We start from the raw sequence: 12,794 nt of genomic DNA on the forward strand, positions 1-12,794 counted from the left end.
TTGGGGGCTCCTTGCCAATTCCTCTAAGTCACTGTCTTCTCGAGTCCACCCGAATGACAGATGGATGCAGCTCGGTTCAGTGGTCTACAGCTTCAGACTCCTACTTTCTGAATCTTCATTTAAGTTATCCTTCATCCCATAAGACACAGGAAAAAATAGGGTCACTGCTGGGGAAAACACTGTGGGTCCATGCGGTGATTATGTGGAATTCAAAAGCTACCTGAATATGTCTCTATTTGTCTCAATCAATTATTCAATCAATCAATCAACCCTGATGAAGTGCCTACTATTTGTCAGACACTGTCCTAGGTGCTAGGTGTATGGGGATATGTGTATATATACATACAGATATATCTATTTCTCTGTCTCTTTGTCTATATATCTATATTTAGACATAGACCTCTATATCAAGTTATACCTATATCTATGTCTTCTACTGATTGATCTATTGATCTATCTATATACATATGTGTATATATCCATGTCTATATGTGTATATTTACACACAAAGAGAGAGAGAAAAGACAGAGCAGAGAGAGGAGAGAGAAGAAAAAAGGAGAAAGAAAATGAGAAAAAAAAGAGGAGAGAAAGAGAGGTAGAGAAGAGAGGGGAAGGGAGAAAGAGGAAGGTAGGGAGAGATGGAGAGAGAGAGAGAGAGAGAGAGAGAGAGAGAGAGAGAGAGAGAGAGAGAGAGAGAGAGAGAGAGAGAGAGAGAGAGAGGGAGAGAGAGAGAACACAAGCACTAGCTGGAAAAGGGCAGAGTCATCATTTGTGGTTTAAGTTATAAAAACACTGAGAGAGGCTTCTTACTTTCATTAGAAACGCAATAGATGAAGCTGGAAATGCAAAGAGGCCACGATGTTATTTTCATGCATCTATCTTGGTATAGAAAAAATTAGGAAAGCAAAACCTGCACAAGAGCGGCAAACCAATGACTTTTTTAAATAGGACATATTTCCATGAGTCATCTGTACTTTAAATACTGTGTAGAAAAAAAAATGAGTGGAAAAAAATCCAACACACAGAGAAACTGCTTTATATTTGATGCCGCAATCTCTTATAAAATTACATTATTTGGCTTCAGGAGGAGAAAAAAATAAACTTTTCATGCTTATGATGGTACTATTTGAAGGAAGTCCCATAAATGCAGAGCTATTAAATTCAAAGACAAGATTCCCCACCTCCCAGCAACAGGGTGATTCCTGCTGATAACTAAGGCCAGTCAAACCTCCAAAGGTTTTTTGCCCCCAGACGATGGATGAAGGCATCCAGGTATCTAAGCATCTGACTGATGGGTAGGTCTTGTGAACCAAGACCTGGATGCTCCATATGGGCCAACCTGCTTCTATCAAAACCCAAGCCTCCTTCCTGACTTATTTACCTCCAGTGACATACACTGCAATTCTTCTGTGAAAAACATTTGATCCTGTTAATTATGCTGGAGTGCCAGGACAGTATTTCAGAGTTCACAAATTGCTCCTGGGCATGGTACAAATTATACATAATGCATTACATTGTAATTGCTGTATTGAGAACTTGGCGTGCCTTTCCAACATAAAATACCAGTATTCAAGGAGTTTTATTATAAAAACCATAAGGGATTCTTTCAGAGTATAAACATCTGAAGACATAACATTTTCATGAATTACAGCCAGCTATTTTCAATACATAGAGGGCAGGAAAGGCTGAAAATCAAAGCAAAAATATACTTCATTTTAATGTTTACAAGGGAAGAAAGAAGGTAGTTATTAGGCCAAGACTACATTAACATTAAAAAAAAAAGGAGGAAAAAACTCAAGTTGGGAGGTCAAATACCTTTCATGCTATAGAAGGGTGATGGGTATGGAGAGAGCTGGGCTCTTAGATTGGCTCTGCTACCTACCTAGCTCACTGTGACTTATGGCAAACTACTTCTTGAGGTTTCTGAGCCTCTCTTTCCTTCCCTGAAAAAAATGAGCAGGTTGGATGGTCTCTATGGTCCCCTTCTAGATTCTATAAGTCAGCAAGAAAATATAAAAAGCAAGAGGACACAGTATTGTTGACACAACAGGGCAGCGTCTGAAATGGCAAAGATTCCTTTAGCAGAGATTCAAAGAAGGAAAGAAAAATAAAAAATTTAAATAAGAGCACTTCTACCACCCTCCATCTCAGAATTCAGTCGATTTCCCTTAAACAAAAGAAAGAAAAAGAGAAATTAAACTACAAAAAAGGAAATCTCATCCTTGAACTTTTTTTTTAATGGTAGAAAAGAATTACAAGACAAACACTGTTATCAGAGATCGCTGGAATAGGCTGAGTGCCCGTCCTGTTCCAGATACCTTTACCAAGAAGTACATCCAACACACAGAAGATACAGTTCCTGCCTTCAAGGATAAACACCAAGAGGCCAGGTGAGCTACTTGCTGCCAACAATACCAAGAAACCAATAATACCAATGGAGAAATGAGATACAAGGTTCATCCTGGTTTGCTCTCATTCCTCTCCCTCCCCAGAAAGTCAAACAGGGACTATTACAAAACAGCCTTCTTCTTTAATGAATATCTCCCCGACAGGGCTTGCCCATCTAGCAAAGAAACGTCCTCCTACCTGCATCCTCCATGCCATGCTGTGGAGGTACCTGAAAGCAATAGCAGCTGAGCGCCATCTCCAGAATGCTTAGGAAGGCTTCAAGAATAGTTTGGAGAATGGATAGTGTGTGTGTGTGTGTGTGTGTGTGTGTGTGTGTGTGTGTGTGCTCTGAAATGTGAGTGAAAAGTTTATTTCTCAAGAAAGACTCTAAGGAAGGTACAGAGAGAGGTTTGATCTGCTTCCACAGAAGCAATACTCACGGACCTTTTCACGATTCCTTTTCCCTCTTCAGATAAAATGTCTATCGTTAGAGAGAATCTACCCTCAGTCTGGCACAGAGTGGTGGGGGAAGATCTGGAGACATGGGCACGTATTTTTTTCTTTGGAATCTTGTTGAGTTATAGGATGGTAAAATGGGATGAGAGATAAGAGTTGGAGCCAGGGGATTTGTCCATTTCTGTGGAACTTTGGGCAGGTGACTCTCAGGGGATCAGTTTCCTTATTTGTAAAATAATTTAGCTCTAATCTATGATCTTATGATTTATATTTGACTTAGGGAAAGAGCGGCAGAGAGTAATTGAGAACTCTAATAAATAATAATAAGGAATTATATTGATTGGTAATTGATAACTAACAGATCAGGCAGTTATCCTATTTCTTCTGTCTTTCCTTCCTCCCTCTTCCCTTCAGCCTCCCTCCCCCTTCCTTCTTCTTCTTTCTTCTTCTAAATCACCCAGGGTGAGTTTATGATATTTCACATGAAATACTCTTTCTCTTCTTTATCTTAAGGGGTTTATTTGGGGAACTAAGGAGCCAGAGATAAAGCTTGGGTCTCATTCCAGCCTTCTTTCCACTGCATTCAATAAGATGAAATTTTAATCATAAATGTAAAGACTTCTACTTGTATTCAAAAAGTCAATTGTATGAATATAGAATATGGGATGCATAAATGAATAACAGCTCACATAAAGAAACCTATGAGATTAGTTATAGGTGATAAACTCAGTATAAATCAACAGCAGGACATAATAATAATAAAAAAAACAACTAATGTGATCTCGGGTCACATTAATAGAACAACAATATTTGGAATGGCATAAGAACCATTGTAAATCATAGTGGTTCTCAAACTTTTTGGTCTCAAGTCCCCTTAACTCTCTTAAAAAACAAAACAATGCTAACCTTCTACCTTGGAATCAATACCATGTGTTGGTTCCAAAGTAGAAGAGAAGTGAGGGCTGGGAAATGGGGGTTAAGTGGCTTTTAAGATAGCTAGGAAGTGTCTGAGGCCAGATTTGAACTTGGGAACTCTCATCCCTAGGCCTGGTTCTCAATTCACAAAGCTACCTAGCTACCCTCCATCTTCCCATTCTTAAAAAATTATTACAGGGGGAAGCTGGGTAGCTCAGTGGATTGAGAACCAGGTTGAGAGACAGGAGGTCCTAGGTTCAAATCCGGCCTCAGACACTTCTTAGCTGTGTGACCCTAGGCAAGTCACTTAACCCCCATTGTTTAGCCCTTACCACTCTGCTATCTTGGAACTAATAATACACAGTATTGACTCCAAGATGGAAGGTAAGGGTTTAAAAAAATTATTAAGGACCCTTCTCCCAAAAAGCTTCTGTTTATATGGATTATATGTATTGATATTTGCCATATTAGAAATTAAAACATCTAGTATTATTATGAAATCATATCAAACTGGCCTTACATATGTCATTTTGAGGTCAATGGTCATAGCTGTTTCACGCAGATACTTCCCAAATGATGTCCTTTTTCCAATTCTTCAAAGTCCCTTAACTGTAACCTGCTACCAGGTATGTATGTCTCCTGCCTTGGCTTTGGGTGGTTCAAATAATTCCTTAGAGATTTCCATGTTTCATGGCTGGCTGCCACACAATACTACTTTAGGATTGGAGTTGACAAGATGAGCCTTTGTTTTTAGGAAAAGTTTGGGGTCCTTAAAGGAGCTTTCCCTGAAGGAAATTCTAGCTCTCCTCCTTCAGTTCAAAGAGCACTTTAAGGTTTGCAAATACTTTATATAACAACACCTTGGCAAGACAAGCGATGTAAATAATCTGATTTCTGTGTAACACATCAAGAAACTAAAGGTTATACATGTAGCAAGGACTTGAACCTACGTGCCCAGACTCAAAGTTGAACAACGTACAAACTACTATTCAAGCTTGGAGAAGAAATGATTGAAAAGGGTCATGACCATTGACTTCAAAATGGCGCACCCAAGACCAGCTTGATATAAGGGACATCATTCCAAAAACTGTCCTTAGGCAGAGAAGTGATTAATTCCCAGTCACCAGAAATATTGAGACTCCACAGCCACCTGCCAGAGATGCTCTGAGAGGGATTATTGCTTTAAGTAATGGTACGGGCGCCATGACTTGGGAGGACTTTTTTGGCTGAGGCTGTGTCACTGATTACAGGATCCTGGCATCCATGAGAATGCACCCCAGTTCTCATGGCATCTGTGGCCTTCCCTCTATCCACATGGGCATCACCCTCAATTCTTGGCTAAACTGCTTTATTAATTTCCTAATGGACCTTCTTGCTTTGGATTTCTTCCCACCCTACTCAAGAATCCTCAGCGATTCACCATTGCCTCAGGTTAACATTTAAAGATCTTCACAATTCATGTCCAACCCAAGTTCCCACACTTATTTCAAATTACTTCCCTTCATGCCCTCTAGAGAAGCTGGCCTGCTTATGGTTCCTCAAACTTGGCATTCCAATTTGTGTGTGTGTGTGTGTGTGTGTGTGTGTGTGTGTGTGTGCCTAAGCTATCAGGCCTGAAACATACTCACTCCAAACTAGAGACTCTTAGAACCATTGGTATGCTTCAAAGATTATCTCAAAGATAGCTCTTTAAAACTCCTTCCTCAATCCCCTTGCTATTCGTGTTCACCTCCCCCCTGGAATTATAATGCATTTACTTATCTGTGTAAAACATGTATCCTCTAGGTAGAAAGTGAACTCTGAGGGCAGCATCTATTTTCATTTTGTCCTTATATCCCCAGCACTTTGCATGCTACTTAATAAAAACATATTAAAATAAATCATCTTGAATATCCAAGTTTTAACCCTATTCCACGAAGTTTTAAAGTTGTCACTGCAATTCCAAAGGACTCATGATGAAAAATCTTATCCATCTCCAGAGAGAGAACTGACAAACTCTGGGTAGGGGCTAAAGCATATTTTTTTTCACTTTGTTTATTTTTTTTCTTGCTTTTCCCCAGCCAGTATAGCTAATATGGAAGTATGTTTTTCACTTCACATATATAATGGGTTTAAAGTGTGTTGGGTTGGGTTGGGTTGGGGAAGGACTGGCGAGAGGGAAAAAATTTGCAACTCAAAATTTTAAAAAAGTGAATGTTAAAAAATTTATTTTACTGATCATCCTAGTGTAAACATCAACAACATGAAAAAAGTTTTTGACTAAAGACACATGTAAAACCCAGTGGAATTGTGAGTCGGTTACAGGAGGGGATGGAAGGAGGGAAGAGAAAGAATAGGATTCTTGTAACCAAGGAATAATGTTCTAAATTGACCAATTAAATAAAATTTAAAAAAAAATTCTTTTACCCAGTGGAATTGCATTTCAGCTACAGTGGGGGAGGGGGGAGGGGAGGGAAAGAACACAAATCATGTAACCATGGAAAAATATTCCAAATTAATTAATTAAATAAAAATTTTTAGCTATAAATTTATTTTTAAAAAGTAATATTTTTACATATAACTGTAAAAAACTTTAAAATAAAGTTAACATCGCATTGTATGATAGTCTTGCATTGTTGATAGGAAAAATGGGGTTCAGTTCTTTTTGGATAAAGCGACTTACTTTAAGTCACATGGATAGAACAGAGCTGGGACCAGAACCCAGGTCTCTCCTGATGCTTACTCCATAGTCTTTTCTACCAGCAGAGTAATAAATTATTTCATCACACTTTCAAGCGAAACACCTCCCAAAACAAACAAAAAAGTCTCAAATTGCACAGCCACCAACAAAGCACTGTCAATCAAGCTAGATTCTGCAAAGAACATGTCTTGTTTAGAAAAGTTCTGTTAGTCTTTGAAGTTGGGCCACAAATACTCAAACGTGCATTTGGCAGGCAGATCGCCTTCCATCAAAGAATTCCGTGTTCCTCAACTGATCTGTCCTCCCACCTGGTTCAACAGTGGCCAAATGGCTTAGCCAATTTCAAACCTAATTGAAGACCAACAGTTGACAGCAAACCACCTTCAGAAGTACCAGGGACTTTTGGTGAGAGCAGTTTAGGGAAGGCTGACAAGACTGGGTCCCATTATTGACTTGAACAGTTACACGCAGTGCTGGGTAAAATTTAAACTTGGATGAAAGTGTGAGTTCATTGGCTGTCTGCCGAGAACTGAGGCACCTGCACCCAGACTTAGAAGAAAAGCTCAATCTATACCATCTCTTAAAGGCTCCCAAGTTCAAAGTAAATGCTCACACAACCTACTCTAAAATTACATTTAGAAAAGGGAATCTTAGGGGTTAACTGCTAACAAAAAGCAGTAGCATGAACTCGGTTCTTGGATTGAAGTTTCCCACCCACCTGATAGACTCTACAGCCATATGACAAACTCACAGATATGGTACAAGCAATCACATTCATTCTGGCAGCCAGGGAACCAGGCCAAAGGTTCAATTTAGGATCCAAAAGAGCTCTGTACTCATTTCAAAATGGAAGGGTTTGGAGTTTCCAACAAAGCTAAACTCTCTAGAAAGTTTCACGTTTATTTAATCATGGCCCCAGTGACCTTCATTCTTGGGAAGATGATTTAAAGATTGCATACTTGAATACTTCAAAGTCGTGTCAACAACGAAGTATGGCAAATCTATTGGCAGCCTTCTTGGGTCTCACAGGACATCTCCATCTGCCAGGAGGCCAAACCTCAAGGAAGGACCTAGGATTATATCCTCCCTCAAGAACCTTCTCCACCACTGATACTGAGCCTGGCCTCACTTCTAAATGGTTGGTTAACATAACTTCCATTCTCTTATATTTATCCTATCCCAATGATCTTTAATTCCTGGCTGCCAATGCACAAAGCCAGCTCCCATTCCTCAACTAACCATTTCCTCATGCTTATCCAATTCAATTCTCTCTCTCTCTCTCTCTCTCTCTCTCTCCCTCTCTCCTCTCTCCCTCTCCCTCTCCCCTTCTCTCTCTCTCTCTCTCTCTCTCTCTCTCTCTCTCTCTCTCTCTCTCTCTCTCTCTCTCTCTCTCCCCTTCTCCCTCTCTCTCCCACCCCCAACATACTCAATGTTAGACTCCACTCTCACTTGTTCCCTCTTTCATTGTGCCCTCTGGAATGCCAGGTCCATCATTAATAAAACTCACTCATCCTAATCCTTTCTTTTACATTTTTAGGTCTTCTGGCCCACACCGAGATAGAGCATTCTCTTGATGATACTGACTCCCTTGCCACTCTTTTCAAAACAGGCCACTCTGTCTTTCATACTTTGGCTCACTGGTCATAATAGGGGAGTTGGAATACTCCTTACTCCTCATCACCACTACCAAAGCTTCCTTTATCCACCCCTTCACTAAACAATCTCGCCTCCTTTGAGACTCATGCTATCCTAAATTTATCTACCAATCTGGTTATTATTTAAGGACCTCTAAGACATTCCCCTTCCTCAACAAGATTGGTGTGTGGCTCTCCTTTCCACTGCCTACCCTCCTCATAGCGAAGGACTTCAACGCACATACTAAAACTCTCTCCAATACTCTGATGTTCCAATTCCTCAGTGTACTCAGTCCTCCTGACTTATGCCTCCAAGCTATCTTGGTAACACACAGAGATAACCATTCCCTTAATTTTGCCATGATGTAGAAATGTTCCATTTCTGAGATTCCTTTATCTGATTATATTTTTTTTATCAGTGCATTGTTCTTTATGGCTTATAACTCCTCACTCCATTCTTTGCCATCTTCATGACCTCCATTCTTTCTACCTCTTGGTTCTTCCCTAGACCATCATCCCTACACTGGCTACCCTTTTCTTGCTTCCATATCTTGACCTTTTGGTGGTTAACTACCCTCCACCATCTATTCTCTCGTCCCACTTTGTTATACTTCTGATCACGCATACCTTGAACTTGCAAAAGGCCAATCTTGGACCATCTCCACCATCTTCCTCCTTTGCAGGTATTCATATATTGCTGAGCAGATGTAGAAGAGATCATGAAACTATGACAACTAGGGTCACCACAAAATTATGCTATCTAATCTCAAATGAACTCTCACTGAAACATATTCTATTAGTCCTAAATTATTTGCTAACCCATTTACCACACTCAATGTTCCAAACCTTCTTGGATTCTGTTAAGCCTCCTATAGCATCCTATCCCTTTATAACTCTCATACTTCACCAAAACATTTGAGGTCATTCCCAGAAAGAGCTCCCTATTTTCCTCTCCTGATCTCATATCACTCAAACCTCTTAACCCTCATCTGTTCTATCCCTCCAGTCTCAAATCATGAAGTGGCTCTTCTTGTCAAGATCTAACTTTTCTATGTATGCCTTTGATTCCATCCCTCACACTTTCTCCAAAAAAACTGTACCCACCATCACCCCCATTCTTTCACTAATCTTCAATCTCTTCTTATTCACTGGCTCCTTTCACACTCCCTAGAACCATGTCTACAACTTCCCCATCCTTAATCCTTACTTGATTTGACCATCCCAACTGGCTACTGTCCAATATCTCTCCTCCCTTTTAAGGTTAAACTCCTTAAGAAATTAGTCACAATTGGTGTCTCATTGGTACCTCTACTTCCTCAACTCAGACTGACTCTCTGTCTCTGTCTCTGTCTGCCTTTTTGTCTCTCTGTCTCTGTCTCTCTCTCTCTGTTTCTGTCTCTGTGTCTCCTCCTTCTCCTTCTCTCTACCTTTCTCTCTCTGTCTCCTCCTTCTCCTCTCTCTGTCTCTGTCTGTCTGTCTCTCCTTGATTACTACCAATGTCTGAAACAGCCATAGATGTGAACCTATGTAATACAAAGTTCTATATATAGATTCTTTCTCTGGAAGCAGATAGCATCCTCCTTCATAGGTCCTTTGCAGTTGATTTAAAATATTCATATACCTTATAACAGTTTATTCATCCACATTTACTTTTTGAATAACATTGCAGTTACTAGACACAATGTTCTCTTGATTTTGCTTGTTTCACTCTTCAATATTTCATGCAAGTCTTTCCATGTTTTTCAAAAATCAAGCTGTTCATTAATTCTTAGAGCACAGTAGTATTACATCACAATCTCATAACAAAACTTATTCAGCCATTCCCCAATTGATAGGAATCACATTAAATTCCAGTTCTTTGCCATAACAAAGAGAGCTGCTTAAAATATTTTAGAGTATACATGTACTTTACCTTTTTCTCTGAGGAAACATGCCTAATAGTGGTATTGTGGAGTCTGGGGGTATAAACAGTTTTATAACTATTTGAGAATAATTCCAGATTGCTCTTCAAAATGGTTAGATCAATTCACAGTTCCACCAACAGTGTATCAGTGTTCTGAAACAGTTCCACATCTCCTCCAACATTTGTCATTTCCCCTTTCTATCATTTTGGCCAATCTGTTAGGTGTGAGATGGTATCTCAAAGTTGTTTTAAGTTGCATTTCTCTAATTAATAATGATTTAGAGCATTTTTCCATATGACTACATAACTTTGATTTCTTCTTCCAAAAACTGCCTGTTCATATTCCTTGAGTATTTGCCAGTTGGAGAATGGCTCAAATTCTAATAAATTAGATAAATTTCTCTATATAATTGAGATATGAAGCTTTTATCCAAGAAACTGTCTATCATATCTTTTCCCCAATTTTTTTGTTTCCTTCTAATTTTGGCTTTATTGGTTTGATTAGTACAAAAACCTTTTAATTTAATGTAACCAAAATCTATTTTATTACTCACAATGTTCTCTATCCTTTTTTAGTCATAAATTCTTCTCTTCTCCATAAATCTAATTGTAATGGTCTTTTAATTTACTTATATCTTCTTTTATGTCCAGTGATCTATTAATTGTCAAAGAGAAGAGCCTTTTTTTCAATCCTGACCCACTTTGACTTTTCTGTAGCCTTTGACAATGTCAATCACCAGCTCCTGCATATTTTCTCCAATTCCTCGCTTTTGTTGTAACATCCTCTCACAACTTGCTTTGGGGTTTCTTCATCGACATTACATATGCTTTTCATGTGTGTTGCCTATGTTGCTGTCCTTCTTTTTGTCTTGCTCTATTTTATTTCATCAGGTGATCTCATCAGCTCTGATGGCTTCCACTATGTTCTATGCACATTGCTTCAAGATCTACGTGTATGATATATAACATCATATTTATGCAATATGTAAATATTATAAATAGATAATATCTATATCTAATAAATGTTTGATTGATTGATCTAGCACTCTCTGAGAAGTTAGTTACATACCTCTAATTGTTTCTTGGATATCTCAATCAGAATATCCTACAAACATCTCAAACCAATATTGTTCAAAGTAGGACACAGTGTCTATCCTCCCCAAACCATCCCCTCTTTCTACCTTCTATATTACTGTTGAAAGCACCATAATTTTCAGAATAACACAGGCTTTCAATCTTAATGCCATTCTCAGCTCATACCTATCCAATTTATTGCCAAATCTTGTTTTTTCTTCTTTTATAACATCATATTTATGTATCTTTTTTCCCCACTCATCTAGCTATAACTCTAACGAAAGGCTTTATCTAACTGGCCTCTCTGGTTCAAGTCTCTCTCCACTCCAATCATTCTTCCACTTGGCTGCTTGGATGACTTTTATAAATGATTGGTCTCACCATGTCATTCCTCTTCTCATAAGCTGCAGTGCCCTTCTAATACTTCCAAGACTCAAAGTCCATCTCAAAGTTCTTCATAATGCTATCTACCTCCAGAGACAGACTTATGAGGTCAGACTAAAGCATTTTTTTTTTAATTTTGGCAATGACTAACGTGGGAATTTGTTTTGCCTGACTATACATATATGCATCAGACTTTGTTTTTCTTTCTTTCTCAATGGAGGGAGAAGGTAGGAGAGAATGCAGAACTGAAGGTAAAATTAAATTTGTAAAAAAAGTTCTTCATAAATGGGCACTTTCCTCCCTTTTCCACTTTTTAATTCATTACTTTTCCCTGTGATCCAGCTATATTGGCTTTCTTGCAGTTCTTGAACCTGACCTTCCATTTCCTATCTCCATGCCTTTGGATTGGTGGGTCGCCATTTTTGGAATGTTCTGCCTCATCACTTATATTTTATATCTTCCTAAACTTCCTTAAAGACCTAATTCAAATCCCACCTTTTGCAAGATGCCTTTCTGGCCCCCACAGTTTCTAAAGTGTTCCCCTTTCAGATTATATTAATCTATGTGGCATATCTATATATCTTATATATAGATTTTATAATCTTATATATCTATATAAGATTTTATATATATACATATATACATAGGATATTTGTATATATATATGTATGTATGGGACATGTAAATAACTAGTTATCTAGTTTGGGGAAGGGAGAGAATATCTAAATAACTAGTTTCATGTTATCTCCCCTTCCCCATTAGAATGTGAGCTCCTCCATGACAAGGGCTATTTTTTTTTTTGCTTAACACAATATAAGTGTATGGCAACACAGTACATAAAGTACTAGGCCTAAAGTCAGGAAGAATTTAAAATTAGCCTCGGACACTCACTAGACCCCAGGCAAGCCATTTAACTTCTATTTGCCTCCTTTTCCTCAACTCTAAAATGGGGACAATAATGGCCCCTACTTTGCAGGGTTGTCGTGGGATCAAATGAGATATTTGTACAAAGTACTTGGCACACAGTAAGTGCTACATCGATGCTTATTCCTTTCCACTGAGGACAGAGTCCACAAAAATTCCTGATTTTTTTTTTAAATGAGTCATCTCAGACAAGCTTCCTCCATTTACCCAATTGACACTAGTGGGAGGGGATGAGTTTGGAGGAAAGACAGGAAGTCCCCTGAGGACATTTTGAAAATGCTGGTTTTTAATACTGGCAACCAGCCCGGACCAGTGGTCTCCAAAGAAATAAGCTTGGTCACCTAAAGGCCAATGAAAAAACAGATGGCAGCATACGGCCAATGAGGAAATTCACAGGAAAAAATGGTGAGCGAATGGAGGGAGGCTCAGAAAGATT

The 12,794-nt window shown here is 38.8% G+C and overlaps 1 protein-coding gene across 6 annotated transcripts in view; it reads right to left on the minus strand.

Annotated features, from left to right (window-relative positions):
• The window catches only part of RHBDD1 (rhomboid domain containing 1), a 181,729-nt gene that overhangs the window by 23,788 nt on the left and 145,147 nt on the right, over positions 1-12,794 (minus strand). The window lies entirely within an intron of this gene.

Source organism: Monodelphis domestica, chromosome 8 (assembly GCF_027887165.1).
Source record: "Monodelphis domestica isolate mMonDom1 chromosome 8, mMonDom1.pri, whole genome shotgun sequence".
NCBI lineage: Eukaryota > Metazoa > Chordata > Mammalia > Didelphimorphia > Didelphidae > Monodelphis > Monodelphis domestica.